This window comes from Trichoplusia ni, chromosome 17 (genome assembly GCF_003590095.1).
Source record: "Trichoplusia ni isolate ovarian cell line Hi5 chromosome 17, tn1, whole genome shotgun sequence".
In the NCBI taxonomy this organism is placed as follows: Eukaryota; Metazoa; Arthropoda; class Insecta; order Lepidoptera; family Noctuidae; genus Trichoplusia; species Trichoplusia ni.
The window spans coordinates 1361085-1385283 of NC_039494.1; the positions used below are offsets into that span (position 1 = coordinate 1361085).

At 33.4% G+C, this 24199-nt stretch overlaps 1 protein-coding gene across 2 annotated transcripts in view; it reads right to left on the bottom strand.

Moving 5' to 3' along the window:
- LOC113502564 overlaps positions 1–24199 on the bottom strand; it is a 137842-nt gene that overhangs the window by 45435 nt on the left and 68208 nt on the right. The gene's annotated exons all lie outside the window — the stretch shown is intronic.

Consider the following 24199-nt stretch of genomic DNA (forward strand, 5'->3'; position numbering starts at 1 on the left):
TCGGGAGTCGGACTCGCACTTGACTATATCTATTTTATCTAAGTTTTGTAGGTACTCATCACGATCGTAAACAAGAGATGAACATTAAATAGACCTGTCAGTCTAGAAAGATTGAAAATTCTAAAATTAACAAGCAAAATAATTGTCTTTATTTAAATATCATAATAATTGTGATTTTGGAGATAATGAGCACAAACTTGTCATGAACAGATAGATTAGCTTTTATAATAGCCTGAATAATGAAAATAATTTAGAAATAAAACTAAAACGTTTTCTCTGAATTTTAAATTCATAGATGTCTAATTTGTTGGTAGTAAATTATTTTTAAAGCAATTTTGGTCCAAAAATCCTTGAGAATGTCTTTTTTCATATTGTCAAGTTTCTGGGAAATTTTTAACAGAAAAATACACAACAAAAAAGTACATAGAACAAATGTGTGTTAATGTGTCGTTGCCATCTTTACTCTCACAAAAAAAATCCTTCTACCACGAAATAAAACAAATTACAAAATGTGGTTACATTTTCAGCCGAAAATACTTGGCTAAGTGCACGAAAAGAGTCACGTCGAGTGACAATAGTATGCATATCCGGCGCTACTTAAGCAGTCTCTCTACTTTCATTTGTTTGTTTTTGTTTGGCTTGTTGGTCTAGTGTTTAGTGGTTCTCATTAGGATACCGGATTTCGTAGGGTCGATTCCCGATCAGAAGAAATGTTTTGGTTCAATTAAATTCAAAATATGTATGTTTTTCAGTTGTCTATTACTCATAGTACAAGCTTTTCTAAGTTTTAGACTAGATGGTGTTTTATTTTCAACTTTCAACCCGTCTAAGTTCAGCGCAAGAAGGGACATCTTCTTTTCTAAATATTTACAAAGCAGCCTTTCACATTCATCCCATTAAAGGAATAAAAGAAAATGCAAGGAAAATATGTAACTAATGCAGTTAATTCATTATTCATGAGATTGTAAATTCTAAATAAAACAAACATAAAACTTGCCATGAAGCTTTTATCTTTATCCGATAACCAATAAGTGCAGTGACTTCTCTTTGACACGGTCGGAGTTGACGTTGAACTAAGTGGGTAGAAAGCTGCCATTGCCGAGCTAAACCGGGTCACAGGCTTTCGATATCAACGATTTAGGCCGCATACTCGACACAACAATATTTATATTGCAATTTTATCACAGAGATAATCCTCTTAATCTTAAAATTTAGGTCAATAGTTACTATACTAATGTGTGTAGTTATATTGAATACCATCTGGGCCTCTGGATGTTCCTCTACTAGAGAGTAAGCCATGCTCATTGGTACTTTTATTTTTATATGGCAAGTGGTTTTTAATAGTAACAGGTTATTTACGGACAATAATTAATAATTATTTATTTAACATTCAATTATCATTTATTTTGTGGAAATTACCTCGTCGGGGGAGGATGTGGGCGGGGATAGGGACTCTAATACTGACCAAACCTATAGCTACCAAAGAGTAAAGGCCGGTTAATTATTAAAACTATTTTGATTATAATTCAACGACATTAAAAACCATTTAACTTCGCGCATTGGAAAACGAGTTCTACAATTACAAAGTTTTAATTTGAATTTCAAATCCGAGAAATTAGGTCGAGCCTAGGTAAAAGCGCGCTACTGGGAACCGAAGAGATGAAAGCCTTTGTTTCATCGTATATCGAGGGCTTATCAACCGAATTTTATAGAAAGCATACATTGTTTATTATTAAATTTGAATAGGTCTGCAGACTTCATCAAATGTGTTGAAATAATAATGTTACCTAAAGGTTAAGTGAATATTGAGAAACATACGTATCTATACTAATATATAAAGCTGAAGAGTTTGTTTGTTTGAACGCGCTAATCTCAGGAACTACTGGTCCAAATTGAAAAATTCGTTGTTTTGTGTTGAATAGACCATTCATCGAGGAAGGCTTTAGGCTATAAACCATCACGCTGCGACTAAAAGGAGCTAAGATACAATGGAAAATGTGAAAAAAACCGGGCAGGTATAGGTACCTAAATCATAACTTATGTCTTCTACCCACGGGGACGAAGTCGCGGGCAACAGCTAGTTTTGAATAAAAATATCTACTTGTAAATGTTTCACTGCATCTTTATACATGGAAAGAACAAGGATTTATATTCAGTTAACCGACTTGACGATCTTGGGAGTTGATGAAATGACATTCTTTACTGGCTTTTTTTAATAACTATGTATTATAGTATTGCATTCGGTATTACTTTAACCCAGTTTAGAATTAACTGAAAACAAAGTTAAAAAAATTACTTAAAATAGTTCTTTTTAGTTACATTCAAAGTAACCGGCAACCTAATTCGTATCGTGAAAGTAAATCATGGCAAAAGGAGCACAACTTTATCAAGAGTCAAAACTTCGTTGTGTTGTTACCCTAACATTTTTTTGTTTTCTATTGGTTGGATTTTTAAGCGAGGTATGCATGACACAGCGAATAACGACACGACATGGAGTGTCCTCAGTCAGTCACAGACGTGCCAGAGTGGACGTTGTAAACCTCGCTTGACACTCGAAATTATTGGAAAAAGCGTCACCCAAAGATTAGTTTCCATTATCTTTTGTTTATATATTCAAGGTTACGTCAAGGCTAAATGTTGTTTAAATTCTTTATAGCGTTGAAAGCCTTGTTGTCTGTATCATGTCAATATTCATTCAGTCGATTTATGTGGACAATCTTTAGTCGTTCAGTCGAAGTTGATTTATCTATGATATCATTCTTTCGCTGTATAATTTGTTTACCTTATTCATTTTCGTAGTCATAAATTTTCTTGACACCTATCAAGCATCAAGCAAGAAGGTTTATATTTCTGTGTCAACGCTTTCAAAGTAGATTACGCATTTGTATATTAAATCAGTATTGAAAGCTAAAAAAGAGAAAGAATAAAATAAAAAATAAGAGCGAATTAAGTGTAAATTATATAAGAGCTTTTAAAATAACTGGATTTGGATTATCGTGATCAAACTCCGATTTTCCTGTTTCCGAGGCGGGATCTTATCCTCTTTTAAAAGTGGGATCATTAACAAATAGCGTTGACAAATGTTTGTGAGAGTTAAGTGGTGGGTCTGGTAGCTGTTTTTGTCCCGCTAGAAAACTTAAAGGGGTTTTATTAAAGGCCCAGTGCACACTATTAACTAGTCAATTTAAGAACTATTGAATAGCTAGACACAAAAATATAATTTTAGTAAAATTCAACCAAAAAATACACGATTTGAACGTCTAAGAATTCTAAAAACAAACTCAACAAAAAAACTTTTTTGTTTTCATACTTAATCATGTGAATACACAAGTTTTCTTTTTTCTTGAAATTACAGCTCTAGATTTGTTATTCAATTTTGTAGTTCAGAACTTCGCCGACAAGGGTTAAACAAACCTTTCTTTCAATATTTAATTCCAATTTATTCTTTACGCTAGAACACTTGTCATAAAGTTTACATGTGACTGCGCCGGCTGTACTTTCTTGTCTCCCATTTTATCGTTCCCAAGGAACCGTTTTAATAGTAATTTGTCTTCTTAAGTGTCCGTCATTTGGACGGAGGTCCACTTTTTACACCCTTGACTATCTGACTGACGTAAATAGAGCCCAATTTACGAAATTTGGTTTTCTTTTCCTATTTCCACTTTGTTTTTCATTTCACACCACTTGCTTTTCTTATAAAATGCTTAAAGAAGTGTTCCAGCAATAAATGCGGAGACAGACAATTTAATTTTTAAATAGAATCGAAGTTAAGTGTTTGGAATGAAAACTCTTTGGAACAAATTAGCGTCAATCTTATTAAGTTCTAGGCACTGCACTCCGCTCTCTGTCGAGTTTGTTTAGTTTACTTTGCTTCAAGTCCTAACTGGCCGTTCAGTCTTAATGTACTGTAACTTGCTTTTATAGCCACTCCATTACTAATGCGTAAAAAGCTCGTATATAGTACAAGTCAATTTTACATGCGGTATGAAAGCCATCCATCAACGTCTGGAGGCAGGGTTCATAGGGCGACATGCCGGTTAAGGGCCTCTAAAACTAATCACCCACGTCAACCGCTTAAAGGGCATGTCGGGAATAGCCCGAGCTACCAAATTAGGTCCTACATCGACAACTGACGACCGAATTGAACTTCTCAAACCTCAAATAGACCGAAGATTAGGCGGTACATGGTTCGATTATTATTTCATGTAATGTTTAAGTGCTTTTAGTATAGAATAGTTTAGCAGTAGTAAGACTTAGATTTCCAAACTGTCAGAACTAATGCTAAAGTGGTGTAGTTAGAATAGTAGTAGTAGAATACCGACCACTCAATTACAATGAACTGTAGATGAGCGGTTGATAAGAAAAACTAAGGTCATATGATTTTTGGTGACTCTACTTGAGTTATTCCCGTTTTTGTACATAATAAAAGTATGATTGTACATTGAATAACAGTGCTAATATTACCTCAAACCGATCAACTCCTATTAAAGGTTGGCGTCTATTGGTATATTCAATGAGTCAGCACATTTGTGGCCACAAAATAACTGTATTCCTTACATTCAAATGTAGCCTGAAATATTTGCTTAGGGCAATGTGTATCAATAACACAGTAATTTCGTGTTACCAAAAGGGATAATTTCAATCGTAAACGTCGTGTTTGCCGCCATGTTTTTTTTATGTTATTGTCAGTCAGGTAAATTGTCGATATGTAATCTCTGTGTGCGTCAATGAAAAACAATTGAACATTGTACTGTCAATTACATGTATCATACATATCAAGTGACAGGATGTGAGATAAATTGGCGTTTTGTTTTTGTTTCCAAGTATCAGACTAATGGGTGTAATCGATCGTGCGTTTAAAGTATTATATAGGTATAGTAAAGTTGTAACCACGGGAATATTTGTAATATTCATGTTGATTCTAAAAGTGTATTACAATTATGTTTATTTTTTAAAATATTATAATAATTTCGTAAATTTATTTAATTTTTTAATTCATATCTCTACATGAGAAATGAACTGGCCCATATACCCTACAAATAACACTTTAGTTTCCGAAATTTCGGAAGCCCTCTATAAAGACACAAATTATGTTTAAATAGTACGTCAATAGTTCGCCACTTCATCTGTTCGTCATTATCATAATCAGATTTCTTGAAGAAGACAGTCAATCTATTGCTTCAAGAGACGACAAATCATCATAAAATAAAACATCGCATTAAATTGAGTGAATTCGTTCGGCAAAGCGTTGATTAATTGCATCAGAATTCGAACGAATAATTAAAACTCTTAGATCAACGTTTTTCTTCAGTTCATCTACAATTTTTCCGACCGCACTCTGGTTACCGATTTAAGAAAATTTCTTCTTAGCAATTAAATTTCCATCATATTGGAAATTGGAAGCGCCCACCGTTTATTCAGTGAAACGATTTTTATACTTGATTGATGATTCTTTCGGGTAAAAATATTGCCACGATTTGACAAATTTGTACTTTTTGTAATTCTACACGAATAAAATCGTATATATTTTTAGCAAATTATTAACCTATTCAATAAAAAGTCTATTCGTCTTAATAACATAAAATATGTTATGCCAAGCTGTTCGAGTTACGTTTAGATAAAACATTTGTATAGTTAACCACAAACACCGTGTGAAACTATTAAGGAAAACTGAGGTTTGACCACAAAACCTCTGAAAGCTTGCGAAATTACCGTAGTTGTGGAAAAGAGATTTCGCTCAAAGTAGTGTATTGCTTTATCACAACATCAATAATATTATGCTTAACAATGTTAGTCTAGTTGTCGACTGCGAAAACATTGATGAAATGATTAGATGTAATAAAAACTGGTTTTTAATGTCGCTTACCTACAGGCAATCTTCATGAGTTTAATATAACATGATACAGACTTCAAGGAGTATCCTTTATGGGCACAGCATATTTTCCGAGAGACAGGTCTCTGTTAGTTTTTTTTATTTTGTTATTATTAAGTATGCAAGTATACTATTTACACACTACATAACATAACAATATGACCTGTCTTCTTCTAATTCCTGCTTGAAAGGAATATAATTTAAACTTTAATGCCATGGTTTAAAACATATTTACGGAACAGGCTTATTATACCAAAGTCTTGGCGTAATCTTAATCTTTAAATAACATCCAGAAATAAATATTTTAAAATAAGTTTTTGTTTGTCAACGTGATTATGGCTATGACGAGTTCGAAACTCAGAATTAATTAAAACGAAGAAATATGTCATCGACCAGTTTCAATAATTAATTGAGTTCGTAGAACAGCCCGCCAAGTTCAACTTGACATTAATAATTTACTATTAATTCAGCTGTTCTCCAGGGGATTTGGTGGAATTTCAACTTTTCGTCAGTTGCTCAACAAATTACCGAGCGCCATTGTATGTTTAAAAATAATCTTAATCCAAAGCGGCAGTTCGTTTCGCAACAAACAAACAATATTTCTTCATTTAACTTAAGCTACTCGGACTTACGGTATATTAAAACATCTGAAATTGTACTTAAGGGACTATTTCATTAGAATATGTTATTCAATATAATATATAATATATTATATTATAATACTCCTTTTCTCAATTTTCGGAGATATTATTAAAGGCTTTTTTTATGCTATCAGCGTAGTCGTAACTTACGGTCTAGCTTATAGTGTCTTAGTTATTTTAAAATAGTTTACTTACGCGTATTTATAGGGTTCATCAGACTAGTTTCGGATGCAGTCGAAATGTTAAATCAGCTCGACACGCGACAGCGCCGATACGACAGCTCATGATTATTATCATAACTTGTTAGCTAATTCAGGAAAAAATAGAATCTACCTATCTATTTGATGAATTCAATGTCCTTCTTTTATTTACTTTTTAACCACCTATTTGTCAACGTCACCAGTCCTTAAATCATGCAAATTATTAAAAAAAATTGAATATTTTTGACAATGAGCAATCCTACCTTACAATTAACTAACTTCATATACTTTTACTTCATGACACTTATAATAACACCCTTATTAGGGTAAAACAAATTTTTGTGTGTGTTTCTGAAAACCTTTTTACGTTTCCAAAGAAATAAAGCTGGTTTCCGAAAGGCGATGAATCAAATTAATACAAACATAAATAAGGCTGGTGTTATCCTCTCGTGAAGATATTAGACTATTTATTGGGGCAAGGGATTTGCACTTGGGCGAACATATTTTCCGAAATTTAAAGGCTGTTGTTGTAGGTCATATTTTGGGTAAGGGTTGGAGTAAAGTAGAAAGAAAACATTCTAAGCAAACATTGGAGAAGACAGTGTAAGTAAAATATACTAAGCACTGTCTAAACTTAAGGTCTGTAAAAAAACTAGATTTTCTTGAGACTGTTCAACCAAAAAAATAGATTGAACTGACAAAAATATTTCTCCCGTCATAGACACTTAGAAACAGCATAGCTATCTATTAGTAGAAAAACTTAAGTGTTCAATGTATTTCAATCAATACCTATAACAACTTTTAGCACACATACAGCATACAAGAATTGTAAAGTACTAAGCTTGTGGCATAATTACATGAGGGTAGTTTGAGAAATAAGGGGAAATGTGGTGGCGCTACTGTAGCGACGGTGCCGGCATCTAGTGCCTAAACTACCTACCCTAGCATCACTTATGCAGGAGTCATCCAATTAAGCATGTGCCGACGTGTGTGCTGCCCTGATAGCAACCTCCTTGTGATCTGCCTACATATTATATGTTACACTTAACCTCATTTTCAAGCGTGAATATGTGCTACAAAATATGAGTGTTGTTAAGGCTTCTAACATCATGACTCTTAGTTTAAGTGATAGAGTTTAGCAATTGTTTACAAACTGAGAAATGTATTGGGAACATACTGTTTAAGGTCTACTTTTGCTTATCAGAGAGGTTTTTTATATGTTAAAACTTATTGACATTTGGTTTACAAGCATTAGGGAGAACAGAAACTTTAATATCCTTTTCACACTTCCAAAGTGTGTTCAAGACACTTCCAAAGTGGGAACATGGAACAACTCAGGATAAATCAGTACTTTTATTTATTGTAAAGGTTCTTTAAACAATTATTAATCATTATTATGGATTTAAACAAAAATATGTTGTGAAACAATAGCTCGTGTAACTTGACGTTTTGTAATTGTGTTATAAATTTTCACTTGTTTATTTTGACATCGATATCGAAAGCGTTATTTACATATTAATTGAAATTATCTTTGTGTGCCAATATAAATAACGAGTAAAAGGGTTAGACTGTGTCATACGAGTTTTAGAGTTGGCTTATAAAGTATTTTGTTGATCGAAGTTCAAATGTGTTTACTTAGCACTTAGCTTAAATTAACTATAAAGACCTTAAAAAGGCTTTAAAAGAGTAAAAGAGAAATTATTAAATGTTATTTATGTCCAAAATAACTAGTTTACTTTTAGAATAGTAAAGTATTTTATTTGTTTAATTGCTGAGACCTGCATAAGTATTTAAGAATAAAGTTTTTATTGGCCCATTTTTGGGCAAACACTTGCCTACGTGGCACTAAATGTGTGAAGTATCGGTAAAAATGACAGGACCATTTTCTAAATCTAATTATATTTCAATTTCGTAAAAAAATCGGTATCGCCGCCGGATCGCGACTAATATAATTACAGTTCCGCCTGGCCTCATATTGACGTGAAACCCTTTACATCGAAGGGAGACTTAATTGAGGATTAAGAATTTTATCCCTTTTGTTTCTGGCTGTATTAAATACACTGTACTCATTTAAATTTACTCTTGTAACGTACATTGTAAAGGTATACAGAGAAATCAGATTGAATCCACTTTCGGTAACGAAATACGCTTTGTAAAGACTACACAGGAATTGTACTTTTTGTGAAACGTCTTTGTTTCAAATGTACAACGTTCATAGTTGACAGTTAATTAAAAGTTTTACTTTTCATACAGAAAAATGAGACAGTCAAATCAGTTTATAAAACGTCTACAATACCTACATAAAATAAGAAGAAAATACTTCCAAGATTAAAATCCTATTGCCATCGTATATGAAGTCGAGTTAACTAATAAAAATTCATAACTTACATTGAATATTATTCAATAGTTCACTTTGATACGGAGATCGGTCGGAGACTACGTTTCGAGTGGAGCCTGCGGTGTTGAGAAGCGCAATTTTAAAAAGGAAAAGAACGGTGGTGGTTTTGAAAAAGCATAAGATTGCGTCTCCCGTCCTATTTCCGCGAGGGAACTGGGCGAAGTCGCTTCGGGCGAAACTGTCTCTAGCGATAACACCTAGTCTTTGCTGCAAATGTACTTATCAAAAAAATATAAAAATCAACTTTCCGATTCTGCCAAGTAGGTTTATTGCGAATGTGCTTATAATAAAAATCAACTTCAATTTTATCAACGAGGTGTTATTTTCTGTATATTTTTCGCAAGTCATATATTATTATAGCAAATAGGTTTAATAATATAGAGTGAGGTTGCAGATTTTTATCAAGATACCTTGAAGTTTGGTCATTAAGCGATCGTTGACATTTACCATTCATTTACAAAATTGGAACTTGGATTTGTCACAATTATTGACGTCATTGACATGGATTCATTGAAACTTAATTTTTTTTTTTAGTATTTCGTTTGTAAATATAGAAACGTTATTTCCCTTCTCGTGTTTAAAATACTTGGAAAATATCTAATATACAAAAAACATTTACTTCAGTGAAGATAACTCTATCTCAATTTTAATCCTGTTCGTTACGTGGAAACGCCAGCGTTGAGATGAAGTCAGATTAATAATGAATATAATATACATTTAGAAAGAAACACCTGCCAGTTTCAGTAGGCTGACTTGTGTTGGTGTAAAGAAGCTATTAAGACAAGATCGAAAAGATAATAAATATATTCTCACTACGTTATTTCTAATTAATTAAAATAACATACTTTAATAAGCGTAGAGTCTTGGCTGCAACTAGATTAAACAAAGTGTATTTATAAGTCTATAACCATTTAGTAAATTGGACCCATTTATAGTGTCATTTACCTATGATTTAGGTAAATACCTTCATCACTATAAGCTTTAATTTAGGATACATCCATTAATAACGCCATGCTTCAATTGTCAATATTCCTATGACCTTACGTGAAGACGCCGGTCATTGACTTAAAAGAAAGCTAATTCTAACAAAACCATTTCAGTCAAAAAACAAACTTAAAAAAATACATATTGCTTTCGAGTTTACAAATGGAATTTAAGTTTGAAGTAGTTTTCATATTTATATAGCCCGTCCTTATACATGCGTTTTGTACGCAGGTGTAAGGACAGGGTGCCTACCTGTTATTACCGCCGATCGATATAATAGTTAAAATATGACGTCGGCCGTTCACCCCGTTTCTGTCTGTCGTGTCTACTACTGTTGTACATTGGAAAAATATTCATATCAGCATGAAATCGGTTGACTTATTTATTGATCTATTCGTCGTGGTTGTCACTGTAATGTAACGTAAATTGCGCTTTTAGGTCGTTCGGCTTTTTGTTGCTAACTAGCAATTTTGTCGCGATTGGTTTTAGACACCGTTCATTAATTTAGCTAGCATTATAGTAACTTTGCTATGTTATCAAAGCCATAAAATCTTGGCTTAAAAGATTATTGGTTTAGGGAAGGTTATGTATATAAGTAGTTTAATTATCTAGTAAAATAGATATATATATAATAGATAATAGATAGCGCCATTTGTTAATTTAAACATATTGATTAAGTTTAAATTAAAAACAAATGGCGCTATCTAAATGCCCAAATATTTTATTATAAGTATTTGAAATACCGACAGTTTATCACAGCAAATCAAATTCAATCTTTAATTGCGTGGCGACTCATTAATTAAGAGGATAATTGTGCTCCTTTTACAGATTCTCTAATGGTCCGTTATAATTTTGTTAATTTGTACATAAATTATATCTAAATTAAATTATCGTAATATTAACATCTCGTTTCGTATGAGATTGAGATACATTAAACTCATTTATCTCAATTTAAACTAATGTTTAAAAGAAAGTTTGCTTGCGTATATCTGTAACTTTCTCATGCCCAAACGCCTCTACGGTTATGTCTTATAAGTATTAAAATAAGTAATCTGAAATGAATGTGTATTGTATCGTCAACAGCAAAAAGGAACTTCAAAACCAGAAATTAATACTAACGAAAAGAGTCCGTGTCAGAATTGTATGGCGTAAAAGTGCTTTAAAGATATGTAAACAGAATTGCTGATTCTGATCATCTACTTTTGCTATTCACTGTACTATATTACCGATTATATTGAGAACTTCAATTACTTTTACCAAGCTTTAGTGAATCAGATTGATACCTATAGCTTGTAGCTGTTACTTTGCCGTTTAACTTCATGAATTAGTTTATTGACTTAGTTTGGCAAGTGTACGATGTTCAAACTGAATTTGCAAAAGCTCTATGTGAAACCGTATGAAAACTGTCAATGTATCAGAAGTGCAGCTTTAAACTCTGAAAACATTCGTTGCATTTGAACATGTAATATTTATTTGAAATCCGGTGCTGTTGATATAGTGACGGGTAAACCGAATATTCGTCAACGTTGAAATATGACATGTAAATTCACTTTGTACACATAACTCATATTTGATTTACCTGAAATACGAGTAGGTATATGGAACAGCTGTGGCTCTGCGATATGTTACATATCAAAGATTCTGGCGTTGAACCTCTGGTGTGGAGCTCAATTAGCAAATTGAATGTACTGCAGTTGATAGTCTACATTTTAATTAGTTTTAAGAAAAAGCTAAGGGGGAAAAAGTTGGATAATAAACGAGATAGATCGGTATTTTTTATAATTTTATATTGTTATATCAAAAGATATTTAGTCGGTAGCGTTGCAATCAAAGCGTTGCGCAAATCGATAGCGTTCAAAGCAAAGTAGACAAATTGGAATTGGTCATAATTTATATTCCATTTTATTGACCATTTCAATCAGCTCTCAATGGGTTTAGGAATGTAAATACTTTTTTTTAATAATTTTAGCATGTTCAAAAAGCTTTGTGGCTTAATAAAGTGAATAATAAAATTTTAAAGCTCATATTTTTATGTGTTTAAAATATTTCTCTAAAGCAAAATTACAACTAATCCTATTATCCAACAACTCATTGAACCGAAGTTAAACACGTTTGCCGAATAAATTAATTTTTGTTCTTTCATCGAATTCTGAGACTAAATACACAAATTATGCGAAATTGATTTGCTATTCCGCATTCACGCGAGATGATTCGATTTGTAAGGGTTGCTTGTACATTCATTCGAATGAATGACGGCTTTGACGCTCGATTCTGTACATCGGAAGTCTATTAATCAGACTTGAGGTTACTAACTAATGAACAACTAGAGGACGCAGCCCATTCTTCATTTGTTCAAATACGCAAGTTCTTCTCACCAGAGAATAAAAGTTTAAAAGCATTTCTTCTGTTAGGCACTGACTTGTGCCGTGCGACAGATGAGAGCACAATAGATAATTAATGAACGCTTTTAATGAAGTTTCACGAGGTCTGTCCTGGTTTAAAACAGGCCTTTGATCACTGACATCATGATCATTGTAATGGACGGTCGTTTCTTTAATTAAAGTATTACGTCACTAGTGTAACGTTATAAAGGGAGTCATTGGACGGAAATTAATAGCTTGTTTCAGCTAGCGGGTCTAATGGTCTGCTTCAGAGTAAGTCAAACATCTACCGTGGGGCTGCAGCGAGGCGAGAGAGGCCGGTCGCTAGCTACATTAAGTTACCAGCGGTCATAATTGATTGGCTCTATTAAGTTCTCGCCGCGGTTCTCATTACTGCAGGTCTATATAATGGGTTAAACGGTTGGAGTAGTTTCGATTACTTGTGACGTAAATTGTTTACGTACGTGCAGTGTAGAAGTCCAATTAGTCTCCATTTCACCTGTAGGAATCTCGCACGTTCGAGTGTATTTGCTTACACGCTTCGGGGTTTTGCTTGTTTGAGTTACACTGTTATTGAAAGCTTTATTAGATTGAGTTCGAATGCATCTGCCATTGTTTTGTCGGATAATCTAAGCTAGGAATAGTTGTTTTAGTCTAGGAAGCGTAGTATTTCTAAATAAAAATTAATCATAAAACCTTCTTGATTACTGATTATTTATATCTCAAGAGGCGTTAATGATTTAGCAATTACCAGCCTGGAGTGGTCATTAAGTTTATCCACGGTTAGTTAGGTTAATCCGTGCTAAGTAATGAGTACCTGTTAACATCCATAACAGGCCTACTTTCCTCTGCCTGCTAAAGGCGTGCAATCATCTAAGAGATTATTGCTTGTTTAAGGCTTTGCTTAACGATAAGTGATTAAACATAAAGTCGACCTTAAAATCATTGTTAAAACTATTACATTTGTAATTATCTTCTACCAGCTGTTGCCCGCGACTTCGTCCCCGTGGTAAGAGGATATAAGTTATGATTTATACCTGCCCTGTTTTTTTCACATTTTCCATTGTATCTTCGCTCCTATTAGTCGCAGCGTGAAGATTTGTAGCTTAAAGCCTTCCTCAAAGAATGGTCTATTCAACACAAAAATATTTTTTCCATTCGGACCAGTAGTTCCTGAGATTAGCGCGTTCAAACAAACAAACAAACTTTTCAGCTTTATATATTAGTATAGATATAAAATTCTCGTATCTCAATGTTAGTAACCATAGTCCTCCATAACGGTTTGACTGATTATTGTAAATAATCTAATAAAGGGCATTAGGTCTGAGAATCGGCTATTATCTTTTGATACTTCTAAGTTATATTTTTTGTCTTGTATTGTTTTTTGTAGACCCGAAATTTCCGATGTGTCCGGGTCCGGTACACGGTACAGTAATGTACCTGACTAATGTAGATATTTACAGTAGAATTAGCTGAAATACCTTGTTTACTCAATCGTGTGTACACGATTTAGTAAACAAGGTACTTTTACCTCGATGTCGAGGTAATAGTACATCAAATTAAGCAGCATTAACCGGGTGTCCGGCTCTCACGATTCTATTAGCAAAGCGATCAATACATCGGTTATTTTAGCAACAGGTATTACAGAAACTCGGAAATTCCGTTTAATTACTGTTAATTGTTGCATTCCTTTAGTCTGCGTATTGTACGAAAACTGTTTCAATTTGACGTTTATTGAGTTATGGAATATTAATTGAGGCTTGCGGTTTTATTCACTTTAGTTTCTTAAGCGGTTAAAACTTAGAGGTACAATTTCAGGTAATGAAGCGCAAATAAGACTATACTGATAACCGAGTTTTTGAAGACACCATGTTACACTCATTGTTAGCGACATGTGCCGCGGGTTCGATCCCCGTGTAGGACAAGCGTCTCTGGCTGGCTATCTTTGTGCATATTTTGAATGGTAATGAAACCCCAGCGACGAAATGATTAAATTTCTTAATGCGGTGGTATTTTTGTCTTTCAAATAGGAACAAAAGATACTGTTACTTTTTGGTTAGATGGGCTTATTCCAATGGTTGTAGTATCATAAAATAAAAATCAGACACAGTTTAAGTGTGCACTTTTATGCCAACATGGTTTAGTACTCACCACACTTTGAAGACTGAATATTAAGTTAGGTTTAACGTGCATTTCATAATTTATTTAATTAATGTTTTGTACCTTCTGTAGGCCGGGACTTAATTTTGTGCATTAATTTATTTTTAAGGTGCACTCAAGCAATTAACTTTTCAGCGTAACTACGAGGCAAAATGATGCAATTAAATGCTCGCAAATTGATGCTTACTTGTTTTAACGAAGTAAAAATACACGCTGTACACGTTGTAACAGATGTACATCTACATGTTTCATGAATTCCCACATTCAAGGATTGAATGTTATATTTCAGTATAAGGTTTCGGAAAATGTAAGTTGATCACGTTATTTTTGTTACACTTAAATGGACATTTATTTTTAATTGAAGAGATATTATGACATCTAAGTATACCATAATAAGAAGCCTTATTAATAATCTAAAAACGTCTAAATCTCTAATTAATAATCTATTATACTATACGATTTTCGTAATTTCCTTAGGTAGTTATAAATACGTATACTTTTTGTGGCGTTGTAAGCTTTTCGATAAAGCTGACATCACTATCGAATTACAGAACAAACAAACGTCAACATTTGTTAAATTAATTTTAAAGACCCTTTACAAATGAATTGAAATTGTAATTATCTTTGAAACACAAGTTTCGTAACAGTTCCTTTGTGTTGAAGTTCTGATACGTTTGGTATTTGAATAATTTATTTGAAACTTTACAGCCTGCGAAGTCACAACACAGGTGTGTAATTTCAAACAATCATGTTGATAAAACCATTTCAATATTGCTTGAAACGGATGAAAGAGTGAGTATATTGTTTTTGTTCAAAATATGTTGTAAGCTATTTACTATTCTTTACTTATAGACAAAATTATAGCGTAATCGGGTGACTGACATTGCTCGGAGTAGAGTCCTTCGTTTGTTTGAGGAAGCGTTAATTATTTCAACTCTGGTTGGCTATTCATTTCACTAATTATTCAAAGTGATACTTGCTTTTCGCTTGACCAAAATAATGAGGTGAGAGGCTCTAGCTGGCAACAGGCCACGGCTAGCAAATTCCCATAATCTTTCAATGGAATTCATCTTCAAATATCCTTGAATAAACTAAGATGTTTAACATACGTGGGAGCAAACTTTCAAATTCGTAAACCGAACATTTTCATCCCTCAGGGTGATATAAAAGAAAATATTACTTATGAAATAGAATTTTATAGTAGTTCGTACCAAGTTTTCTTTCGGTTTTCGCATTACTTCTAACCTCAGATTATATTGGTAACATAAGTGAGGACAAACAGATTTAATATTAATATCGTATATTGAGAAGGTAAGTGAAAGGCGATTGAGTGAAGTGATATTTGACGGACATCGGGATAGGGTATGTGCTGACCTTATGTCAGGGAATTCGTCCCACATTTTGAAAGGACCTACAATATTGTTATCGATCAGATCGAAAGGGTCAGGAGTAATCTGTGCCGGCGAGCATTTGTGAAAGGATGCATCAATCATCAGTCCGATTGGGGCGATGTCACGATTTCTGACAATCCGTAGAATGTAGGATCTAAGACTTGTGTATGGAAACTACTTTCTCTATTTTACGATTTTGATTCTGTACTGCATAATTTTCTGGTTTAGTGCTGCTGGTTTTTTACTTTTTTACGGAATGCTACGTCACGTACTGGAATCTACACCAAAGTAGAAATTACATCAAATATCAAACAGCATCCAATGTTCTATGTTTGTCAAAGATAGTCCAGTCTCAAAGTTAGTAGACCGCTCATTTACATTTATCGGGTCTATATTCAAATCTTAGCTAAATATAGATTACTCAGAATTTCCATACTGATAGTGTTTCTTATTAAACTCAAATCAAATCATGCTGTCAGTGGAAGGTCTCAGTGACCGTAATATTTCTAGAAATTCAGCGATAAAGTAACTAATAATAACTTTTAGTTACAAATTCGTGTTCTTTTATCAATAATTTTACCAAAGGTTTCTTTATAAAGACATCACAAAAAATATATAGAAAGAAACATAATAGAAAGGGTGGATGAATAAATTCATGATCATCATCTCAGCCTATAGCTATCCACTCCTGGACATAGGCCTCTCCATACGTACGAACAAATTAATTTACACGATTTTTTTATGCTAAATGCGCTGTACAATAATTATGACCATCAGGTTTTCTGCCCAGCTATAGGGTCCGTTTCATTTACTTCGTACAAAAAATGTGTTAAGGTTTTTGCTATAGAATTCCATTTCGTAAAAACGTATTCATCGATTACAGGTACGACCGTGTTTTTTTTTTAAGAACAATTGATTTTGAATAGAAGGCTGAAGGTTATTCCGCAATTTATTTGTCATAATTTTTGCCTAGAGTTTCCCTTCTGTAAAAGAATTTTCATTTTCCATTTAATTTCTCCGATATAAGGTTATTCTATTTTTTTGGTCTATAAATTAAATAAGTGTCATTTGGTTCATCTTTCACACTCAAAATATAAGTTAGAATCAGAATTTCCACTACTCATATATTCTCAAATTCCATAACTCAGGCTTTGATGTCTCTACTAAATTTACATAAACAAAATTTATTATTTTGTTATTACGAACTGAATATTATTCAATGCATATTTCATATTGCTGGTTAATGATCTGTTCAATTATGAGCGCGGCATCACTAATTGAATTAAAATGTGCTTGTTTTAAATGCCAGGAATATTTACGTATTGATGTGAAATCATTATGTTAACAGATTGCCTATAATAATGTTTATGGTTAGTTTAGAGCCCTTAATATTTACCAAATGGTTTCAGTAATTGGGTTTGTAATGTTGTTTGATTTAAATTTCTGCTGGTAATGGCATTTGAAAATCTATGTAATTAAAATAACGTAGGTATTTATGTTTTAGTAAATTGTAATAACTATACAATATAGATCTGACATTGTTGAATGCAGTGGTAAGGTGAACTATTCAATTAAATTAAAAAAAAAACTAGTTGAGCCCTTATTTAATTGTTTAAAAAACTGATTCGAAGAGTTTTATCCTCGTGTCGACTGGGGTTTCATAAACATGTCAAATCACATGCACAAAGACAGCCAGAATCAGAACAAGCATTCATGATCTGCAGCAGAAAACATATACAAAATGAATAGAAGTAAGTTTAGTTAAACAGCCTTTTCATTTAGCATCAACAAACATAAGCTATTTCTCTGAAGTGTGACGTTTATAAAACGCAGTTTCAGTATTATTTTTGTCCTTGAAATCCCTGGAGGCTACAACCAGCCTTTGTGAGGCTATTATTTCGAGCCCACTGTGTGTTTAAGGTGACTTTGTTTTCTTAGTTCATTTGTCACCTCTGCGCACAGTTATTGTGATGCTCCTACAAAAGAATATCCAGGATCTTACGCAGAATGGCTTTTGTTGAACTGTAAAGCAAGTTATGATCGTATTATGTTCACTCTCCTTTCTAAATAATTGTTTCACATTAAAGCATTTGATTATACTGTGGAGTGGAAATATAGCCAATATTTTTTATTCACGCCTCATATCTTTTTCAAACTGCTCAAACGTAGTTTGTTGTTATCTTGGTATTTATAGCAACGTGCTCTAAACATTAATAATTGCTAGGTGTAGACAAAATGACAACACGTTTGTGCAGGTTTAAAAGAAACCTCACGAAATCGTAGATGTATCTGCACACCTACCTTGTATTTATGATAAAATGTAATCATTCAGGAAGAATATAAAAAGTGCATTTGTTTCTTTATTAATTTTGATTACTTCTCTTTTTCATGAATTTAACGGGCATTCTTGTTATTATTTGTATTTGCACTCCATCCATAGGCTTGCCATAACCCTAATTGCTGTAAATTTCCTTAAACCCCTTTATAATGCAGGACTGAAAGTTGAAAAGTTAAGTAATTACTGTGAAAACCGTACCCACCGAACTTTATAAACTCTACATTTTACGAATTGATCTTAATGAGAATAAAGTTTGAATGCCCCTGAAAACTTAGCTGTAACGCTGCCCAAGGGACGAATACGCACTATGCTTTCACGTCAAATTTTAAATAAGGCTTTTAAAATGTTCTTAGTATTTTAATTATTTATGAAAAACTAAAATCCTATTTTGAAAGTCGCGCTAAAGTAATTCCTGTAACCTGACAACACAACGCATTATTATAATAATTTTAATATCATACCACTTAATTTAATGCGTTTCGTAGAACATTGTCAATATACTGAATTGTTAATTACTTGATTGAAATTCCCCGGATTTATTTTACACAAGCTCGATTCTGTGAAAGAATGAAATTCAAAATGATAGCGGCTTTTTGATTAAGCTGTCAGAATTTCGAACATGTTTCACTGTTGTGAAGTACGATGAAGTAAAATTCGTTGAAAATATAAAGGTACAAAACACACTGAATAACAAATATATTTAAAGGAACTGCGCAGGATATATTAAATAAAATGTAAGTTAATAAATGAAACTGGAGTAAAGAGTAATCACGACTTTAATCGTCCGTCAAAAAGAAACTTTTAAAAAGCAATAATTTAAATGTGTTACCAAGTGATATGTCCGAACTAACCACTTAAATACGTCTATATTTATCTGAATCTGTCTTTACTCCTATCAACTTGATAATATATGATCGTACGAATATAAACTGTTAGCATGTGACGGTATAAATTAGCAAAACAAATTTATCAGACGCTAACTTTCCGCTTGTGCCGCATCCTGACATCATCGTATGGTAATTTAAGGCGCTGGGTCTGCGACCCGTCTCTAATGTAATATTTAAACTCGATATGTTATTGGTATGCGTGACATTGCGTGCCTCCATTTTGTACCACTTTGTACACTGACGATATGAACATTTCATGTTATGTACAATATGTACTCAGGTTGGCCTTGCCATCAGGCATAACGAATTAACTTTTAAAAAAATGAGCGTACAGGGATGTAGACAGTATATAGACTTATGTCGAGCAAACACCATGATGTCTCGCGTGTAATGCCTTGTAACCTATAAAAGCTTAAATATAGAAATGTATATTATTATAGTACTATTAAAACGACTATTAAGACGTTTGTTCCACACCAGACGATAATTGAAAACTGAACGGCATAAGCACGTCAAAACACTCAACGAATTATAACAGAATGTTTATTACGCCAGTGGCAGAACTGTTATAGCGTTGTCTGGTCACCGTACCTAAATATTATCTAGGTAAATAATGCTTAGCTATTCAATGTCGCGAACAGTTTACAATGCATGAATGCCCGTTCGTCTGTCATCTGGTGGCAGTCTGGAAGATTGCCAGCGGCTGGCGTTTGTCGCCGTAGTAGTTACTGAAGCCAATCGCTAGTATTAACTATGTCGCATGGCCACGCAATCGTTTCACCATTAAATCCACCACTGGAAGGTGTCGGCACAATAAGCTTGTCTTCAATGATTTATTGCTCCTTGAATTAATATTTTATGTAAAACGACATGATTTACGAAAACTAATGAATTGTCGCCGTCGTGATTCAGCTAATTATTTTCATTTGCGGAAGTAGTACGATTAATTTTTGGGGACATGTAGGTCACAACCATAAATTTCAAATCCATTTCACAAGTTATTCCCAACCCCAATCAGTATAAGAAAATTGAAATCCGAGTAATGTAAATTTGCATTGGAAACGAAAAAGATCATTTTCAAATGATGTGATCCAAATGTAAATTTAGTTGTGTTCGGGTTTCAAAGTTATATTGGAACAGAATCGCTCTTCCAGTAAATTAAATTCTAGTGGCAACACTGGCTAGAGTATTGTCAAGATCAAGAGCGCTGTGGACAAGGTTAATTATGACGTGTGCTACCGGCAGCTAGTCCAAATGACGTTTTTGTTTCGCATCGTTTACTCTTGATTTATTAACTACAGACCGAAACAGCTGAAGTCGAAGTATTGTAGATAATTTGATTGTTTTAATTGCGTCGTATAGTTAAAGAGACAATGTATTTGAGTCGTTATGTACAGTTTATGAAAATAGTATTTATCCGTAAAGTTTTTATAGAAACTCAACGCTTTTTTCTTCTCTTAAAATATAAATAGTATTTTTTCATTGTACACGAAATTTACTTTTAGCTTTTGATTAATGTTACCAAAGGACGGAAGATTTATTCGTATTTAAACGACAAAAATATCAAAGTTAATGTGTATACTACCGGTAGTCGGTTATGACCGAGCTCTAATCGACTACTATTTATTCCAAGGCTATATAAATAAGACTTCAAAGCTAACCTTTCACTAATACACATAAAATACATAGACCGATGGTTGGAACAGCTGTCGAAATGTAATTATCAGGGCCACGTAAAGTTTAACCTTAATCCTCATTAGATGGGATATTTGGTGGAAAGCGGGGAAAGAGAAGAAAGAAACGTGCTAATTGTACGCAATCACTGACATAAATTACTTTTCTATATTAAGACCTGAGGGACCGCACAAAACCGCATACAAATGGAATCCGCATGGGAATTATTCAGTTCTAATTTTGTTTTTAAGTAATGTCGACGTAAGACCTTTAAAATTGTTATTATTGTTTGTGTTTTTGTGCTAGACCGAGACAACGAGAACTAAGTTTGCTAGATTTAAATCCACAAAATATCATTGAAAAAATAATTTTCTCACGTAAAGTATTTAATTTCAGTATTTATCCCGAAGTATATACAGCGGTATGCAATGAATCCGAAGAGAATCATCGAGACGCTTTCAGTGTTAAAGTGCGATGTGACTGGCAGCTGAGAATTCCGAACGGTACTCAACGTAATTTACTAATGCTACGTTAAATATAAACTCGCATTAAAAATGGCTAACAACATTAGTTAATTAGTAACTTCGTAGACACCGAACATATTCTATCGGGAATAACGTAATTGAAAGGTTAACTAGCTTTTACGAAATACGTGTAGATATTCAACAATATATTTAATGTGAATCCATTTGTTCTTGTGTACCAAAAATGGGAGCGCAATATTTTTGCTGTACCGTAATTTAATACAGCAGAATGAAAAAAGGTCAAACGTAATATCATTTCTACAAGTGGCTAGAGAAAGCTACATTCATTTTTAATGTCGACTTTACTTAATAAAATTGTGGACGTTATAGAACAAAAAGTTATTGGTATAGGTTTAGGGGCCGCACTGCGACTATATTCGAATTTAGGCTTTGACCTCATCCATAATGCAGGACACAAGTCGACGGCCCCATACGTCTGAATACCTTTACAGAACAGAACAATGTCGCTCATTTCAAACCACGATTAATTGGACAATTCTGCAACGCACTCTATCTCCCAACATGCGTGGCTTCACAAATATTTGAATCACAATAAAGCAATAATCAACCTGTGATTGAATTACACGTGTACTAAAAAATGTTTTTATACAGATTTTTAATCCTGAACTATCTTTTTACGTTATTTCTCTGTGTATGTAATTTGCCCAGAATGTATTCACTCGGTTCCTCCCCTTTGAAATGTCCCCAATCACTTATGTAATTAAGGGAAAAGGGTTAATCTATACGAAAAGGAATGAACATTGATCAGCACGCTAGTCCACGGCTTTTGCTATTTTGGACTTCATTTGCGTATTTTTACGGTTTCATCTTCCTCAATTGTTCTATTATCGTGATAATTAGCTTTAAACCATACGCTCTAAAAGTTTTAATTTTGGTCTGCAATCTAGTAATTTCAACCTAAGCTAAGCAGTAATTTAAGATAAGCAACAAAATACGTCAGTGTTTCAAACTTTACAAAATGCGGGGAATACAATTTCTCACGGCAACGCAGCGTTATGAGGACAAGGGTGTAAGTCGATGCACTTTCTGGTATCCTCATAGAGCCGGGCTAAATCTTATCAGACAGGTTATTGAAAATTGAAAGATGTGCTGGAATGTCACGTTCGAAGTAAGAGCTTCGTGAAACGTTTGAGCTTGTGCTATTTATCTTTGCGATGCAAGAAAAAAATGTGGGCCATAAGCTACTTAGGAACTGAGAATTTTCTTGTTTGCGGTGAAAAATATTTCGAATTACAATAATGAAAACCAAAGGATTGCTCCTACATATTATTACGTCACTAAATAAGTTGACATAAATGGTGACGACAAGGGTCCCAAACCGCAGACATGTGTTACCTAATTAGGTATATCTAAGTATTAAATTGTAAAATGTTGTGTTACCTGACAGCATCGGATGACTCGAAAAAATGCCGTGATAATCTTTGATTTCGTTCGCAATTGATAATGTACGTATTTCTTATCTAGTCTGTTAATGTCAATGTCTTCTAAAAACAAACGCTTCGATCCCTTTTACGACACTCTTGGGACAGAACAAGGTGATCTGTTAATTAATGGGCCAATGAGAGTACACAAAACACTGGTAAAAAGTACACAAATTCTAATCTTAACAAAAAAGTAATTAATCTAAGTCTCACGGATATGAGATCATTTGTTGAGTAAAATAAATAAATTTAAGTTAACTTGAAAATAAAAGCAAAAGTAGAAATCTTACAATTTTTTCAACCACAATATTCTAAGATTTCTTCACACATAAGTAAGTACTTATTCTAGGTTATAGGTAATATTATACGTATTTATTATCAGATATCGCAATAACCCAATACTTCTAAAGTTTGAAATGTAACTTACTATAAATAAACTGTCTTGTAAAGTTCACTGCATCTTGCAAATCAATGCATACTCCCACAGCAAATATTGCAATACACGAGCAAAGAGCTATTTTAAAATAAGTTGTGATGTAGGAGGATAATCATATGCTCGAGCGGCATGCGAACTTACAAGTATAACTCCAGAAGTCTCCAATAGCCGCTTCAATGAACCGAATCATGAAAGTGAAGAACGCATTGAGCTATGACGTAATCATGTCCTACGAAGTGAGGATGCATTCCCTTAATTATGTGAAATTGTTGACCCGATGATAACTTGGATATTTATATTTATAATAACTAATTCAACTTACATTTTTAACCCGAGAGTAAGTTTTGATTCATGTTTGTTGCTCTTCAGAGAAAATGTTGCTTTGAATAACTCATGGGGTGTTTTTTATTCGACTCTAGGAACAGAATTATGCTTAACAGCGATACACAATAATCGACAATCGGTCAATCGTCAGACGGTTTTTTTTGAAATTGAATGGATAATTTGTCAAATCTTCCGCGTGTAATCTGATGTCGGGGCCTTAAAGAAAGTCGAAAATACTTGATTGCCAGTTTGATAAATTTGTAACAGAAAAAAAACGTCATTATAGTGGCGACATTTTTAGGTAGGACATTCACCTGGTAAAATTAATACGGAGCAGATAAAATCGTTTTAACTCAAGGGAGTCTTGTAATCCAAATTAGTAACGAAATTCTCTTCGTGTAATTAGCCTTGCTCAATTTTGCAGATATTACCGTTGCCTTATTTAAATGTAGGTGTATTATTTTTGTGTATTTAGACAAGTCTCAATGAGACTCTCAGACTTTTGCCTTTTGAATTCAGATTTCTTTGACGATTACTTTGCTGTCTT